Source organism: Protopterus annectens, chromosome 9.part0, assembly GCF_019279795.1.
Source record: "Protopterus annectens isolate FY-2018-M chromosome 9.part0, PAN1.0, whole genome shotgun sequence".
Classification (NCBI taxonomy): Eukaryota; Metazoa; Chordata; order Ceratodontiformes; family Protopteridae; genus Protopterus; species Protopterus annectens.
Window position 1 is genome coordinate 1273175664 of NC_056743.1, and position 17075 is coordinate 1273192738.

The following is a 17075-nucleotide window of genomic DNA, read 5'->3' on the forward strand; positions in this document are numbered from 1 at the left end:
GAATTGTTAGATATTCAAAGTAAATTAGACTCTTATAAACATAATAATAAAGAAAATATTATGGACAAGAAAGTTATTGAAGAAATAAACAAACTAAATGAGAAATACAAAGAAATTTTAACTCATAAAGTTAAAATAACTTTAGAGAAATACAAGTTTTGTCTTATTCAATAAGCCCCAAATACTTACATAGACTTAGAAATAAAACAAAAGGTTGAATAAACAAAACCATATCAAAGAAATCTTTTCTCTAAGGAAAAGAAGAATGTTTCTAGTATACCAGAAATACTAGATGAATTTAGAAATCACTTTCACAAAATTAACCATAATAACATTAACATGGAACCTAAAGATAAAATAAAGGAGTTTATAACCACAAACATGAATAAAAAGCTTAATAAACAACAGATTAAACTATTGGACAAGAGTATTTCATATACAGAAGTTATTACACAAATAAATAAGCTTAAATCAAACAAAGCACCGGGTAATGATGGTATTATACCAGAGATATATAAAATCCTTTCTAAAAGTACATATTCATTAATACATAAGGTTTTATTTTGGCCCAAACTGAGTTAATAACCCCCATCTTGGCAATATACATTTATTTCGCCAATTTTAAAACCTAATAAAGATCCAACTAGATGTTCTTCATATCGGCCCATCTCATTACTTAATGTTGATTATAAAATGTTTATGAGTATTTTTGCTGATAGATTGAAGACAATCATTCCCGGCATTATAGATATAGATCAGACAGGCTTCATTGTAAATAGAAATACTTTTGATAATATAAGAAGAACTTTAACATGAATAGATTTTGCAAATAGGAAAAAGAAAGATTTAACACTTATTAGTCTTGATATAAGTTCAGCATTTGATTCAGTACGTTGGGACTGTTTACCTTACTGAAGTGCACAAACTTCTCAGATGCATTTGTAAATCTAATTGAGCATTTATACAAAGGAACGTTGGCTTATATTAAGGTAGGAACATATGTTTCACAAAAAATACCCATTCTTAAAGGTACAAAACAAGGATGTCCACTTTCTCCACTATTATTCACTTTAGTAATGGAGCCTTGGGCTAATTTGATCAGAAACAGTACTGACATAGAGGGTTTTTAAATAGATGAAAATACAACATCCAAAATTCAACTTTTTGCAGATGATGTTCTAATTACATCAGCAGGATCTAATTCTTCTATGCAGTCTCTATTTGATAAAATGATGAATTTTAAAAGTATTTCTGGTTTAATATTCAATGAAGAAAAAACTAAAATACTACCTATATATATATATATATATATATATATATATATATATATATATATATATACACGAAAAAATATTCTCATTAGTGATTTTACTAAATATGTACCCAATTCAGGTCAGATAACTTATTTAGGTATAATACTATCTAAAGATATTAAATCTATTATATATAATAATTATAATACCTGTTTTCTTAATATACAAAATCTTTTTAATACCTGGAATAATATGTTTTTTACTATGGAGGAGAGACTTACAATTATTAAAATGATAATATTCCCCAAGATTTTATACTTAATACAATCAATAATACTTCCACCTACAAAAATAATTATCAAGAAACTGAATACACTAATGTTAAATTTCCTATGGGCACCTAATAGACCTAGGATTGCTTTAAAGAAACATACTAATAGCTGGTCTCAAGGGGTTATTTCTTTTCCAGACTTTAATTTATATACTATCTCTTCTATTGTAAAAGTTATTACTTTATTAATAGATCAGTCATATGTCAAAATGGAAAGATTATTGGGAGCTAATTAGTATGCACTTCATGAAAATCTCCTTAACACATAAAAATATGATTGTAAATAACTCCATGTTATGGTTACTAAAGGAATTTTGTACTTCACCTATTACACCTAAACATATGGTTTGTTACCCATTAAATATTATTATTAGCTATCGTAACTTTATATTCATGCACCCTAAGTATAGGGAATGGAATTTTATTGTATTCCCTATAATGTATACTCAGGGTATGCTTTTGTCATCTACTTCTGAAGGAACTCATTTAGCTATAGATAATGATCTAAAGTACTGGTATCAGTTGATATCTGATAATAAAGTTAAAAATCTAGATTTCTTAAAACAAGAAATTGATCTAAGAGAAACTTGCTGGTTAGAGGTTCAGACCTTTAGACAACATCTCATTAATAAAATAGATCTAATGTCTATAACAGTTAAAGAATCTATTCCAACACTGATTGATTACTTGATATTAAATTTACAACATAAAGTTTGATAAAGGTAAACTTTCATACATACATAAAATTATCAGACAAGAAACTTTTTACAGTGTAGATTCATACTGGAATTATTTCACTTCTATTAATGGGGACCCACCAAATCAACAAGATAAACAATATATATTGGAATCTGCTTATAGAAATACGTCTTCCATTGTCTGGAGACTTTATACATGGAAATTTTTACATAGATCTTTTTATACACCTTTGATGATGAATAAAATAAATAATAAAGATAATTTATGTAAGAGATGTAATGTAGAAATTAATGCTGACTGGGCTCATATGTTTTATGACTGTATAAAATTGAAAGAATACTGGAAGTCAATTAATGAATTTTGCAGGCTCTTTTACAGATAATTTCATTATTTCTAAATCTCTTATATTATTCAACACACCTGTACCTCAAAGTGTTAAAAAGTTTAAGCTTCCCTTGTTATGGTCTATTCTAGCAGTGGCTAGGAAAATAATAACTAGAAATTGGATTTCAGAATAACCTCCTTCGTTCAATGAATTTAAAAATGTTATGAATATAGTGTGCCATATGGAAATAAACACAATTAGGACAAGAACAAATAGAAAAACATCTTATTATATTGTATGGGATAATTTACAAAATTTGTTAAAAAAATTTTAATTTCAATAGCATGGTATTTTAGTTTAATTAATTGATCTGATTGTAGTGGATGTCTTTGTAAATACTTTAGTTGTTTTGTTGAATATTATAATAATACCTATTTTTAATTACTTGTATAAAATTGTTATATTTTTCTTATATGTTAAAACAATAAACCTGTTTTGAAAAAAAAAAAAAAAAAAGGAATGTTTTCTTTTGAGAGGGTACTAGTTTTGATTTCTTTTCGTTGACTGTGTACCCTAGGCATACCCTAGGTCTTTTCACAAACACCAGATGCTGAAGGATGTCCTTGTTCTCTGCTTGGATTAGACAGTCGTCCAGGTAAGGATATATCTGTATTCCTCTTTGTCTACACAGAATGCAATTACTGGTGCCAGGCACTTTATAAAGACCCTGGGTGCAGTAGATAAGCCAAAGGGCAGTGCAGAGAATTGGTAATGCATTAACCAGCCTTGAATCTGAGGTATCTTCTGCACGATTGTCTGATTGGAACATGCAGGTATGCCTCTTTTAGGTCTAAAGTCACAAGCCAAGCATTCCTGGCCAGCATGGGCAGAAGCTGCTGCAAAGTCAACATTTTGAATTTTGGAATATCCAGGAATGTGTTTAGAATGGAGAGGTCCAGTATCGGCATCCAGGCCTTGTCCTTTCTGGGTACTAAGAACAGGCTTGAGTAAAATCCTTGTTCCTGCTCTTGCTCTGGTACTTGCTGAATGGCCCCCATGTCCATGAGGGATGTAACTTGCTTTTGTGCTTTGTCCATTGATTTTTTGGCAGATCTGTCCAGCCGTTTGCCTTTGGCAGAGAATGGAATTTGTAGCCTTGTGACACTATATTTAGAACCCATTTGTCCTAGGTTATAATGTGTCAATTTTGAGCAAAAAGTGCTTATTTTCCCCCTAAGGGTGTTGCCAAAAGATAAGTGCTTGGTGCAGGCAGGGGAAAGTCATTGGGACTGCTTTCTGTATGTTTGTGCTTTATCTTCTCCAGCTTTGGAGGTAGAAGCACCCCATTGTTTTGCCCTGTAAGAACCTTGTGTCTGGGATCTGCCCCTAGGGCGTCTGGATCTGTCCCTTTGAGGTCTGTCTGACATTGGAAACGACCAATGTTTTGTAGGCCAGTTTTAACTAAACCTAGGTGGCTGCACTTGTAAAAAATCTTTAACAGTTTGCACAGATTTAGCTTCTTCTTCCATTTTCTTTAACACCTCTTCTGCCTTAACACCAAACAAAGTATCATGCTGTAAAGGTGCACCTAGTAATTTAGCTTTAACCTGATCAGGCAGATTTTGTTCCTTTAACCAAGCATGCCTCCTAATTACAGAACCTGTAACTGCGGCCCTGCAGGAGGCCTCTAAAGAATCAAAACCACATTGCAACGTATGCTTTCCAACTTTTCAGCTGCATGCAATAATTCCTGCATTTCCTTGTTTTCAGCACATTCAGAATTTAACATCATTTTCTGTTTAAGCAATCCCATGACATGTTGCTTGAGCATATGAAACTGACACTTATAGCCAAAGTTGCAGATGTGTAAACCTCCCCTCCCCCCCATCTATCCAGTGTCCTTGAATCTCTGTCAGAGGGGGTTGGGTTTTTTGCAGCCGAGGCCTTAACTCCCTTTGGACCCTGTGAAATAGTTTCTAGGTCAGCAGCAGGGTTTTTAAAAAGAAATTTGTGTGAATCAGAAACCCTGTAATATCTGTCAGGCTTAACAGGAGCTGGAGGTAAGGAGTCAAGGGTCAAACTAGACTCCGAAAACACATCATCTACAATGTCTAGCACCGATGGAATGGCTAGAGGCCTGTGATGAGGTAGTAAAAGGAAATCCCTGAGCCTCTTTTTGGATTCTGAAAAATCTTGACTTTCCCAGTGAAAAAGCTCCCTCATGGTATGGCAAGGTTTCCCCAAAGGAATAATCCTCAGGAGGGGTTGCTGAAGGAATAGATTCTTCAGCATCAGAATCCTCATAGGGGGGTAAAGAATATCCCTGATCAGAAGAGGAATCAGAAGAAACAGAAACCTGATCTGAAGATTCATAGTCAGTGTCTTGCCTAAGCCTCTTATCAGGAGGGGGATGAGAACCCCTGATCAATGTAATCAGGTCTTCGGCCATTTTGATCATCTGTCTTTTGGGCATAGAGGCCTGTACACGTGGCTCATGAGTTTGTTTCTTTGCATTAGAAGGTGCTTTAATCTTTGTCTTTTTAATGTAAAGATGTTGAGGTCTGAATACACCCTCAGAAGCCAAAACCTGCTCAGTGGCTCCGGACCCATCTGAAGGATTAGCGCCAGAGGCTCAAATACCTTGAGTATCCAGCGGCATGGACGACTCTAGAGTCACTGGCCGCTACAGACTCCCACTCAAAGTAGCGGGCGTCAGGGGCTCCGAAAGCGTCTCACTGAGAACCAGCGACTGGCTTAGGAGAAGCTTCGTCGGTTTTGGACTTCTGTTGTTTTTCTCTATCCTTTTCCTTGCGTTTTTTTGTAAATTCCAGTAGTCTGATGGCTATCAGACGACATTTCTGGATAATTAAATCGGCTACCAAAATACTTCAAAGCAAAATCATACCAACGCTTAATAGTGCGTTGGCTAAATCTAGCACAAAACCGACAACCAGAAACGTTGTGATCAGGGCCTAGGCAAGGAATACAGTAAGAATGAAAATCCTTATGAGGTAATACAATTATTAACTTTTTCTGACATCGATCTGGAGCAAGAAAAAAGTTTCCCCAACGGGGTACTTGTCTTTATTGAAGACTTCGAATCTGAAACTCGAACACGCAAATTTTCAGAAGTCGGCCGACCGGCACTTGCGAACTGCTTCTGCTTCGGGCACCGTGCGGCAAGAAAGACTGAAGAAAATGGCGTCAGCTGCTTCTTTTATACCCCTGACGGCCTGACGTCAGGGAAGGGGCAACAGCAGCCGACGCAGGACCCAAGACTTTGGAATTCAGGCCGACTGAGGGCAACTTACCAGCAGGATTACCCAAATGTAATGACTGCAACAGTGAAACATGAAGAACATTTGATAATGTTGCTTGCCCACTCTGAAGTGAAGGTACTGCCTGCAGTTTACACTGATAGGGATGTGCAAATAAACTTCTTTGAGATCCAAAGTTACCAGCTAGGAGTCCTTGTCCAACATTGGTAGTAACTGCTGCAGACTGAGCATTTTGAACTTTGGAATTAGCAAGGAGGAGTTCAGAATGGATAGATCAAGGATAGGACGCCAGGTGCCTTCTTTTTTTGGAACTAAGAAAAGTCTGGAATAGAAGCCCTGGCCTACCTGTTGAGCAGGAACCGGTTCTACTGCTCCCAGATGTAGCGGAGATAAAATCTGCTTTTCTACTTCTGCCCTTTGGTTTAGAGGAATGTCCGGGAATCCCTTGGGTACTGGAAACGTGTGGAAAGAAACCCTGTGTCCTAAGGATACAGTTCTGAGTACCCATTTGTCATCCGGGATGGTGGCCCAGACATTTCCAAAAATGGACAACCTTCCCCCTAAAGGAAACTCTGGGCAAGCAGAAACAGGGAGAAGTTAAACACAGTCACTGAGAATGCTTGGACTGTGATGCAGGCTTAGAACTTCCCGACTTAGAAGTGGCAGCATGCCATAACTTAGTCCTTTGCGGGGTAGCCCCATACCCCCTAGATGATTTGTAACCTCTAGTCCTAGAACGGTTCGGTCTGCTGGTATCAGGAAACATCCAACTCTTAAGAAGGCTAATTCATGCTAAAACGAGGAGATTGAACTTGCAGAAAGTCTGTTTGCATAGACTTGGCCTTATCCTCCATCTTTTTGAGCACTTCCTCTGCTTTGCTGCCAAAAAGACTGTCCTTATGTAAAGGTACATCTAAAAGCTTGGACTTGACAGGCTCTGAAAGGGGCTGTTCCCGGAGCCAAGCATGCCTTTTGATAACAGATCCAGTAGCTGCCGCCCTGCAGGAAGCTTCTAGAATGTCAAAACCACAATGCAATGAATGCTTGTTGACAAGACTGGCAGAATTCAGTAAATATTGCATATCTTTACCCTCTGCCAAAAGAGGCAAACTTGCAATCTTTGACTTAATAGTCTCCAAGGTGTGCTGCTGATACTGGAGTATATGAAAAAGGCAATTGGTAGACCGAATAGCAAGGTATAAACCTTTTTTCCTCACCTATCCAGATTCCTAGATTCTCTGTCAGAAGGAACACGATTTTTGGTAACAGTGGCCTTAACACCTTTAGGCCCTTGAAAAATAACCTCTGGGTTAGCCAGAGGATTCCTAAAAAAAAAAAAAAAAAAAACAAATGAGAATTAGGAACTCTGTTGTAGTACCTGTCAGGTTTCATGGGAGCAGGAAAAACAGAATTTGGAGTCAAGGAATTTTCCGGAAAAATGTCATTAACCACGTTAAACACAGGAGTAATAGCCAAAGGTTTATGCTGAGGCAAATCCAAAAACTCTCTGATCCTTTTCTTAGATTGGCGGTAATCTTGACGTTCCCATTTAAAATGCTCCCTAATTGCATTCAAAGTATCACCAAAGGAATAATCTTCTGGAGGACAGGCAGAAATTCCTCTGCATCAGAATCCTCAAAAGGAGAAAAAATTGGAGAAACTTCCTCTTTATCAGCAGAAATGCTAGAAGCATCCGAACCCGAATAAGATAAAACTTCTGAAGATAAATCCCTGCCCCTTTTTGAAGAAGGAAGCTGTGAGCCCCTAAATAAGAGTCAAAAGGTCATTAGCCATTTTAACCATTTAAGATTGAGGGGACAGAGGGGAAGCTGGAGCCCATTTCTTTACAGGCTTGCGACTGGAGGATTTACCTGCAAGTCGGAAGGATTTGGAAGGCTTGGCCACCGGTCAAGCAGAGGTGGAGGCCGTCAGTATGTGCCTGCTGTCAGAACGAAGAAGTGAGGCCTCGGAAACTGGTGCCTGCTTAGCAACTGGTGGAAGGTCAGGAGACATAATGGAAGCCGGAGGCATGGAGGACTCTGAAATAGTCTCAACAGAGGCCTGCGGTGGAAAATCCACGGACTGCAGGGGCTGCAAAAGCGCCTCACTGGCTACCGCAGGGCTGACGACCAACTTAACGTCGTCGATAGATTTGACCCTTTGAAGCCTGTCGCGGTCTTTATCCTTACGCTTCTTAGGAACATTCAAAGCCTGAAGACCAGCGGATGCCATACTGACAAACTTAGGCCAAACTCCAAAACGCTTAGCTAAAAGCTTAACCCGATGACTAATAGTACGCTGATTAAAGGAAGCACAGCGATCACAATTAGGAACGTTGTGGTCAAGGCCTAAACAAATACAGTAAGAATGAAAATCTCGATGGAGAATCTGCTTTCCACAGGCAAGACAGTTATTAACTTTTTCTGACATTCGTTAAGGCAAGCAAAGAGGATCCCCAGCGGGGTACTTAGTTGTAGTTGGTTTCAACTTTGTATTTGGAAATGAAAAAGGTAAACGGCCGAACGGCACTCGTGCAAAAATGCTTCTGCTTCAGGCTCCGCGCCAAAGAAGACTGAGAAAGTGACATTGGCTGCCTCCTTTTGTATCCGACGTACTGACGTTTACAACTGACAGCAGCCGTCAAATTTACTTACCTTTGGTATTCTGGCCGTTACCCATTTGTTAGTGCTGCAACAATGAAGCACGAACATCTGGTTCTATGGTGTCCGGCTCCTTCAAGGCCCGATGGGCCACAAGGTCCACAAGAGCATCCGCCGAGGGAACTACTCAAGATGTAGATGGTCCCGTCCCAAAGGCCTCCATGAATACAGATTCCTCTGAAGATGGGGTTTTTGGAAGACCAGCCACCTTTTAAACTTTAAGATTTCCCACATGTATGCAAAACAGACATTCTCCGCTGGTGATATGGGAGACTCCTCTCCCTCATCGTAATCCGCATAGTCGGTGAGGGGCTCCACAGGGGAATCCACTTGCCTCCTTTTGCATGTACTCTTCCATGGGATCTCCTCAATGGGATACTCAAGGGAGGAGTCGAAAAAGGAAGGGGCCACCTCAAGTGGAACAGAATGGAGGTCTTTTGAGACAGGCTGACCCTGAGCAGAAATGGTAGATCAAGGCCCCAATCCAGAGTGGGCACACGGGGTGGAGCAGCAGTTAAAAGGGTCCGGCACTCTGGCAACAGTGAAAGCTTTTTATAAGACCTGGAAGACCAAGGGTCCCAGGAAGATCCCACCAAGCTCCATAGAAGCCAAAGCTACACAGGAAAATGGAGGAAGCTCACCAGAACCCAGACTCCCAGACAGAATCGGACCCGTGATGTTGAGGGCCAAAGCTCAGAGTGGGAGGGACTGATCCGAGAACACTGGAGCCAAACCTTGCCCCTCGGATACGGCCATGACATCTCAAATCCGGGACGCACTCTGATCTGAAGACCTCAGAGAAGCGGCAGTCAAGGTAACATTGAGTCGAAGAAGCAAAGGCCTTCTGATTCAACCTTGAATCCCTTGGGAGACCACTGTCCATGGCAAAGAAACCAAAACCCAGATCGGAGGAGGAGAAAAGGGAGTAGACTGAGCAGGCTCAGATCCACGAGGGGATGGAGCAGGAACAACTCCCATCTGAATCTGGGCCTTGATGAGAGATCTGACCATTTTGTCCATATAAAGATAAAGGCTCCAAGAGGATCTGGACAAAGCCACTGCAGGACTAGAATGCCTGGCGATCTGCAAGATCTTGGATGGCACAGATGGAGAAACTGAAGTGATGGATCTCCCCAGAGACCTAGAATAAGACTGCGGATCCAGAGATCTATGGATCCAAAGTGGATTGCTCGGCTCCAGGAACTTAGGATCCAGAGACATGGCAGACGTTGAAGGCTCGCTCGGAGCTTTAAGTCCATCTGATCAGACTGTTCAGACATAGGCCTTGGCACCAACGTAGTCTATCCGAAACCTTCAGAGCCTTGGCAGTCGGCTCCAAAGACACCCTGGAATCCTTAAGACGCCTTTTCGAGTGAATGCTTGGGGGGGGTTGAGCCCCTGCAGAAGTAGAAGCAGAAGACATAGCAGGCAAATAACCCTTCAAAATTAATTTGTTTTTCCTCTCCTTTATGGCTCTAGGATTGAATTCCTCACAAATGCTGTAAGGGGTATCCAGATGAGCCAGTCCTAAACAATACACACAGAGGGTCTTGTGCATTCGAGTGCATAATCTTTCTCTTGCAGTTGGAGCACCTCTTAAAACCTGCAGGCTTCTCCATAGCCCCTAGAGAATTAACAACAACTGTTAACAACAAACCATTAAACTATTACAGTCAAGTATTAACTAGAAAGTATGAACTACAACTGTACCAGAAACTATAAACTACTAACTACAGTCTACACTGTATACAAATAGGGAAAATAGAGAAAATCAGGCCAAAGACTGAAAAAAGGCGACAAGACAACCTCACGAACCTCAAAAACTAAAAAGAAAAGGACAGGAGACACACTAGCAATACCAGTAAACAAGAGTCAAATATAATAGAAAAGAAAGGATGAAAAGCTATCAAAAATGCTAAGTAAACTTAGCTGAGCACTGGAAAACCACATCTGGGCACACCGGAGGCAAACGAGATCTGAGGAGGTTGGGCTAGGGGCAGAGGCTTATGGGTAGGAGAGGAGTTTCAGCCTGAAAATGAAAGTATGTGGGAGGTGGCAGAGTCAGATCAGAACCAAGAACCATAATTGAAACAGAATAAGGAGGACATCATCAGATCATATTTTAAATGGGAGAAACAATTAAATTGGTTTTAATAAGTAGTGGTTGTGTTACTGAAAGAGGGTGAGGACCCTTCAGATCTGGCTACATATAAAACCCATTCAGTATTAAACTATGAATATAAAATATTTATGTCTCTATTAACTATGAGAATGAGAAAGATGTTACCATAATTGACAGATATGGATCAATGTGGTTTTGTGGAAGGGAGGAACATTTATTACAATTAGCACAGCAATGACAATCCAGAGGAATGTTGGGAGCCTTGATGCAAGGAAAGCATTCTAAAGAGTCCGTTGGGATTTTCTGAGCATGACAACATAGCATCTGTGCTCGCCGACAGAATGACAGCATTAATAAACAGGATATAAGAAGGAGTCAAGGCAAGAATTAAGGTGTCCGTGAAGACAGCAACGATGCAAAGATGTACTTCTTCCCTCTGTTACTTGATTCATCCTTAGAGCCATTTGCAAGGAAAGTAAGGCACGCTCACATTCAAAGATATAACATGTATGACACTGAAGAAAAGTTTATTTTCTGCTTAAGTCAAGGAAAGAATGTTTCAGTATTACAGAAAACTGAGACACTTTCAGATCTTTTTTGGGTGGAAAAAATGATAAAACAGACTATAGAAATGAACTGTGAAACCTCACATGAACTGGTTCATCAATACCCATACTTATAGGGAAATAGGATGAAGTATTTAGGTGTATGACTTAAAACAGCTTACATTGTTGCAGTTAAGGACATATGGGAAGAAACTAAACAGAAGATAATGGATAAATTAAGAAATGTAATTTCTTGATTATGACTAGGGTTAGTAAGACAAGCAGTAAAAATGCTTTTACTCCATTTAATCATATACAGTTCAGGCATATTTTTATCAACTTGCAAATAACATCTGTATAGCAATTAAAGAGTTGAAGGAAAGTACAGTTGTGTACACTTACATAAATGTAGATGCTCGAGTGTAATCACTGTTGCAGTCATCACATTTGGGTTATCCCTGCCAGGGTAGCCCTAGGCCGCCCCGAATACCAGAGGCTTAGTATTTCTACATCGGTTGCTGTCGCGTCAGGACTGACATCAGGTCGTCAGTAGTATAAAGTAAGGCAGCTGACGTCATTACATCAGTTTTTCTTGCCCTAACCGATCATGAGCCCCCAAGTAGGAGGCAGGTTCTGGTGGAAGAACCCCACCAGTAGAAAGTCAATACCAATATGTCCCTTGTAAGGAAAGTGAAGAAAAAATGGGGATGGAAAGAGGGAAACCAGGACTGCAACAGTGAATACACTCGAGCATCTACATTTATGGTAAGTGTACACAACTGTACTATGTTCTTCATGTTTCACTGTTGCAGTCATCACATTTGGGTTGATTCCCATAGCTAAGGAAATGGGTGGAGGCAGTCAAGGAAACTAGGGGCTGGCTAGGATGCCCTGCAAGACTGTAGAGGCAAATCCTGCCCTGGATTTGGAGAAGAGAGGCAGGTGGTAATGTTTGGTAAAAGTGTGAACAGATGTCCAGGTGGCAGCCTGCAGATGTCCCTGGTGGGGCTCCTCCGAGGAAAGCTGCAGAGGTGGAGGCTGCTCCAGTGGAGTGAGTCCTGACCCCCTTGGGGGGAGGCTTTCCATGTTGTTTGTAGTAGAAATGGATGCAGTGTGCTATCCATTTGGAAATGGTTTGTTTAGAGATGGCTTTGCCTTCTGCTCGTATAGCAAAGCTAACCAGCAATTGATCAGACTTTATGAAGGATTTAGTCCTGTCTAGATAGGATCTGAGCTGTCGGTGCACATCTAGAGAGTGCAGGATCCTTTCCCCTTTGTTCTGGGGATTAGGAAAAAAGGTGGGCAAATGAATGGATTGGTTGAGAGCCACACTGGACACCACCTTGGGCATGAAGGATGGGTTAGTCCTGAGGGATACCCTCTCAGCATGGAAGATGATGAAGGGTTCCACAGCCATGAATGCTTGCAGCTTGGAGACTCTTCTGGCTGAAGTGATGGCCAGAAGGAAAGTTGTTGTCCAGGAGAGAAATTTTAGCTCTGCAGAAGAAGCTGGTTTGAAGGGGGGCAGGGTGAGCTTTTCCAACACAAAGTTAAGGTCCCAAGCTGGGGTTAGTGCTCTTCTGGGTGGCCTCACGTTGCTAGCCCCTCTTAGGAACTGTGTGATCAAGGGGTGTGAGAAAAGGGGCTGCTCAGTGGGAAAATGAGCACAGATAGAGGCATGAATTTTAATAGAGGAAAAAGAAAGGCCACTCTGTAGTAGGTCAGCTAGGTAATCCCGGATGAGAGGGAGGGAGGGCTGTGCCGTATTGGCTCCCTTAGCCTGAATCCAGGCAGTGCTAGGGCGTCTGGCCTCGCATACAACATCTAGAACTAGTTTACTGAGGTTGGCAGATTGAACGGGAGTTAGGCAATAAGCCAAGCTGCCAAACTGAGTGTCCACAATTGGGGATGCATGAATTCCCCTTCCCCCTGGGTCAAGAGGTTTGAAATCTGAGAAAGATGCCATAATGACAGTGGGAACAAGCTGCGAAGCAAGGGGTACCAGTGCTGGCGAGGCCAGTATGGAGCTGTAAGGATTGTCCTTGATTTTCCTCCTTTATTTTGAGCAGTACCCCTGGAGATGAGAGGTAGTGGAGGAAAGGCATAGAACAATAGATTGACCCAGGGGACGGACAGGGCATCCACTTTCCAAGTCATGCAGTGATGCTCCCTAGTGCAGAATTTGCTGAGCTGATGGTTGGTGTGGGAGGCAAAGAGGTTGACCTTCGGGGTGCCCCATTTCTGAGTTATTAGGGTGAAGGTTCTTCTGTTGAGCTGCCACTCATGTGGGTCTAGAAGCTTTCTGCTTAATTGGTCTGCTAGAGAGCTGAGAGAACCTGGTAGTATTTGTGCTAACAGGTGGAGTTGCATGACAGAGGCTGTGTGCCAAAGGGTCATGGCCAGCCTGTATAGAGGGTAGGAGTGAGTCCCTCCCTGCTTGTTGATATACCACATTACAGTGTTGATGTCTGTTTTGATCAGGAGAGCCTCTAAGGAGAGAAGGGGCTTGAAAGCTATCAAGGAGTGCTGGACAGCTATCATCTCTTTTTGGGTGATTTGCAGAGGGATTTGCTGTGGGCTTCATTGGCTCTGTATGCACCTGCCGTGCAGATGTGCCCCTCCCAGGAATAGTCTGATGCGTCTGTGGTGAGGGTCTGGGCGACGGGGGATGGTGAGAAAGGTAGTCCCTTGTTGTGGGAGCATGCTGTTGCCCACCAAAGAAAATCTTTTCTGAGGCAAGGAATTATAGGTATAAGAGTCTCCAGGTCTTGAGTGTTGACACCAAAGCCTTTTTATGTACCACTGAAGTTTCCTCATATGCAGTCTGGCATATGGAATGAGTAGTATGCAAGATGCCATGAACACCAAAGCTTGCAGGATCTTCCTTGCAGATAGCTGGTGTCTGGTGGCTAGTTGAGAGAAGTAGGCGGTCAGGAAATTTTGCTTTTCTGGTGTAAGGAATGCCATCTGGGATGCTGTGTCCAGGCTTGCTCACAGGAATATAATCCTTTGGGTGGGCACCTGTTTGGATTTCTTTTCACTGATTGTGTACCCTAGGGAGGTTAGTACGGACTTTACAAAGGCCAGGTGCTTGAGCAGTTTGTCCTGGCTGTCTGCCTGAATTAGGCAGTTGTTAAGTATGGGTAAATCTGGATATTCCTTTGTCTGCAAAAGGCAATGGCCAGAGCCAGACATTTTGTGAAAACTCAGAGCAGTAGATAAACCAAAGGGAAGTGCAGAGAACTGAAAGTGCTGAGATCCTGCCCTGAAACAGAGATATTTCCTGCATGATTCCCTGATAGGAATATGGAGGTAAGCCGTTTTTAGATCTAGGGTGGCTAGCCAAGCATCCTTGGAGAGCATGGGTAGCAGCTGCCAGAGGGTGAGCATTTTGAATTTTGGGATCACCAGGAAGTTGTTTAGAATGCACAGATCGATGATGGGGTGCCAGGTGCCCTCTTTTCTGGGCACCAGAAAAAGTCTGGAGTAGAAACCTTGGTCTCTCTGTTCTGCAGGAACATACTCTACTGCCCTCATAGAGAGCAGGGAAAGGACTTGCTTTTGCGCCTCTGCCCACTGGTTTGGAGGTAGATCTGGGAACCATTTTGGGGTAGGAAGGGTGTAGAAAGAAAATTTCTATGTCTGGGATACTATGTTGAAAACCAAGCGGTCGTTGGTAATGGTGGGCAGGTGCTTGTGTGAAAAGAGAGTTTTCCTCCTAGGAGTAAATTAAAGTGGGCAGAGGGAGGGGGTGGGGGAGGTGTGTCATTGTGAGTTCTTACCATAAAGGAGGTGGTTTAGAACTCCCTGGTTTGGAAGTGGAAGTAGTCCACTGCTTAGATCTCTGCATTCCCTGTGGCTGTTGTCTTGGGGGGGGGTATGGTTCACCAGGTTTTGGGCTGGACTGGCTTAGTGGGAGCAGGTAAGGGCCTGTGTTTGGTGGGACAATGACTGCTTAACCTGGGTGGCCGGACCAGTTAAGAAATCCTTAACTGTCTGCATAGATTTTGCTTTTTCTTCCATCTTTTTTAAGACCTCTTCTGCCTTAGTGCAAAATAAGTCATCTTTGTGCAAGGGGGCATCCAAAAATTTACATTTGACATGGTCTGGCAAGGGCTGTTCCTTAAGCCATGCATGCCTTCTAAGGACAGATCCGGTGACTGCTGCCCTGCAAGAAGCTTCTAGGGCATCAAAACCACAGTGCAAGGTGTGTTTAGTTACCTGACTTGCAGAATGCATTAACTCTTGTAACTCTTTAGATTCTGCACAAGCAGGAAAAGAAGACATTTTTGTTTGAGGAGTTCCAGGGTATGCTGCTGAAATTTTAGCATATGGAACTGACAATTTAGTGCCCTGATTGCAAGAGTAGCTGAGGTGTATGCTTTTTTTACCCCATCTGTCTAGTGCTCGGGAATCCATATCTGAGGGAGTGGGATTCTTAGCAGAGATTGCTTTAAGCCATTTAGGCCCTTGAGAAATAACCTCAGGGTCAGCAGTAGGATTTGTAAAAATAAATTTGTGCGAGTCAGGGACTCTATAGTACCTGTCTGGTTTTCTGGGTGCAGGAGGGTGAGTGCCAGGGGTCAAGCTGGATTCCAGGAAAACATCCTCCACAACATCCAGTCTCTTTTTAGACTGAGGGTAGTCCTGACTCTCCCATTGGAAATGTTCCCTCAAGGCATGAAGGGTTTCCCCAAAGGAAACATCTTCTGGGGGAGAAGCAGAAGGGATGGAGCCCTCTGCATCAGTATCCTCATAAGTAGAGAGGGGTTGCATGTCTTCATATTCAGATGCATCAGAGTCATATGACTCTTGTTCAGACAAAACTACAGGGGACAGATCTCTTTTCCTTTTGGAGGGGGTAGCTTGGCTTCCCCTGATCAGCATGATAAGGTCTTCTGTCATTTTAAACATTTGAGACTGAGGCAAGGAAGAAGGTGCCTGTGATTGGGCTGTCTGTTTCTTGGGTGTGGTTCGTACCCTGGGCCTAAGAAACTCAGTAGATTTCAAAAGAACGGTAGTCACAAAAGAAGATGCCGGTTTGTGTCGAGAATTGGTAGTGCGAAGGATTTCCTGGGAAGCCGATGCCTGCTCAGCAGCTCCAGACACAACCAAGGTACAGACGACAGCAGGATCTTTACTCGAAGAGGAGTCATGTGGCATACCAGACTGCAAAAGGGTCTCAGTAGTGGCCTGCAATCCACAGAAGCGGGCATCAGGGGCTGTGAAAGCCCCTCATTGAGGACCGGAGAACTGACAACTAGCTTATCGGAAGCATCATTGGTAGCTTTGGACCTGTGCGGTCTGTCTTTATCTTTACATTTTTTTGGAAGATCTGCTGTCGAATGGCTTACCAAAGCCATATCGGAGTTGGAGGACGGTAAGCAAAAATATCTAGCTACAATAAGGGCCAGACGATGGATAGTTCTGGTGTTGAACAAAGCACAGAAGCAACAGCGAGGGACGTCATGGTCTGGGCCTAAACAAGTGACGCAGTAAGAATGAAAAGTCTCACTGTGGTATTTGCTTTTCACAGGTGAGACAATTAACTTTTTCTGACATCATTTAGTGCAAGAAAAAAGGATCCCCAGCAGGGTACTTAGCTTTAGAAGACTTCAGCTTCAAATCAGTAGACAAAAGTCAGGTAGTGGCCAACCGGCACTCATGCGAACTGCTTCTGTTTTGGGCTCCATAGCAAGAAAGAGTGATGTAATGGCGTCGGCTGCCTTACTTTATACTACTGATGACCTGACGTCAGTCCTGAAGCGACAGCAACCGACGCAGAAATACTAAGCCTCTGGTATTCGGGCCGGCGGAGGGCGACCCTGGCAGGTATAACCCAAATGTGATGACTGCAACAGT

The 17075-nt window shown here is 42.2% G+C and overlaps 1 protein-coding gene across 1 annotated transcript in view; it reads right to left on the reverse strand.

The window, feature by feature from the left end:
- Nucleotides 1-17075, reverse strand: part of LOC122810655 (glycerol-3-phosphate acyltransferase 1, mitochondrial-like) — a 701052-nt gene that overhangs the window by 562174 nt on the left and 121803 nt on the right. The window lies entirely within an intron of this gene.